The sequence below is a fragment of the Anopheles ziemanni genome (assembly GCF_943734765.1).
Source record: "Anopheles ziemanni chromosome X unlocalized genomic scaffold, idAnoZiCoDA_A2_x.2 X_unloc_128, whole genome shotgun sequence".
Taxonomy (NCBI): domain Eukaryota; kingdom Metazoa; phylum Arthropoda; class Insecta; order Diptera; family Culicidae; genus Anopheles; species Anopheles ziemanni.
In genome coordinates this window covers 2,501-3,569 of record NW_026689739.1, presented here as the reverse complement: position 1 = coordinate 3,569, position 1,069 = coordinate 2,501, and the positions used below count along the sequence as shown (strand labels likewise).

Below are 1,069 nucleotides of genomic sequence, written 5' to 3'. Positions count from 1 at the left end.
ATCGGTATCCTATTGAAACACACAAGTCGATATCAAACCTCATGATTGTGTAGTCCTCCACTGGTCCACGCCGCTTCGGCCGTCCTGGGTAAAATGGAACATTCCAGCTTGCCCTATGTGGAAGAGGGCACATTACTCAATACTGTGGTGTGAAGTATAAAGTTCAGTTCTCCCTGGTCCACGCTGCTTCGGCGGTCCTGGGTAAGATAGTTCATTCTAGCTTGCCCTATGTGGAAGAGGACACTTCATACTTCGTCTCTAAGCGGCGGCTTGACTCCTCCCTACGGGGAACGGGTTTACGCGCACAGCGGCGGCTTACGCACTATGGCAGTCATGGATGCCTTACGTTTCTATGAAAAGTGTGTTCCTCCCCTGGTCCACGCTGCTTCGGCAGTCCTGGGTAAGATAGTTAGTTCTAGCTTGCCCTATGTGGAAGAGGACACGTAGACTTACTGTGGTGTGAAGTATAAAGTTCAGTTCTCCCCTGGTCCACGCCGCTTCGGCCGTCCTGGGTAAAATGGATTCATCCAGCTTGCCCTATGTGGAATGAGGACACTTTATGCTTCGTCTCTAAGCGGCGGCTTGCTCCTCCCTACGGGGGAACGGGTATACGCGCACAGCGGCGGCTTACGTTATGGCAGTCATGGATGCCTTACGTTTCCATGAAAAGTGTGTTCCTCCCCTGGTCCACGCTGCTTCGGCAGTCCTGGGTAAGATAGTTAGTTCTAGCTTGCCCTATGTGGAAGAGGACACGTAGACTTACTGTGGTGTGAAGTATAAGGTTCAGTTCTCCCCTGGTCCACGCCGCTTCGGCCGTCCTGGGTAAAATGGATTCATCCAGCTTGCCCTATGTGGAATGAGGACACTTTATGCTTCGTCTCTAAGCGGCGGCTTGCTCCTCCCTACGGGGAACGGGTATACGCGCACAGCGGCGGCCTTACGCAAGTTAGTCACCCTCGGCAGTGGATCACTCGGCTCATGGATCGATGAAGACCGCAGCTAACTGCGCGTCATAATGTGAACTGCAGGACACATGAACATTGATAAGTTGAACGCATATTGCACGTCG

At 52.7% G+C, this 1,069-nt stretch overlaps 1 non-coding gene across 1 annotated transcript in view; it reads left to right on the top strand.

Moving 5' to 3' along the window:
• The first annotated feature begins 951 nt into the window (after positions 1 to 951).
• The window catches only part of LOC131291692 (5.8S ribosomal RNA), a 155-nt gene continuing 37 nt past the window's right edge, over positions 952 to 1,069 (top strand). Inside the window, exon 1 of the ribosomal RNA XR_009189462.1 lies at positions 952 to 1,069. This exon is cut by the window's right edge and continues 37 nt beyond it. This is a non-coding gene — a ribosomal RNA (5.8S ribosomal RNA).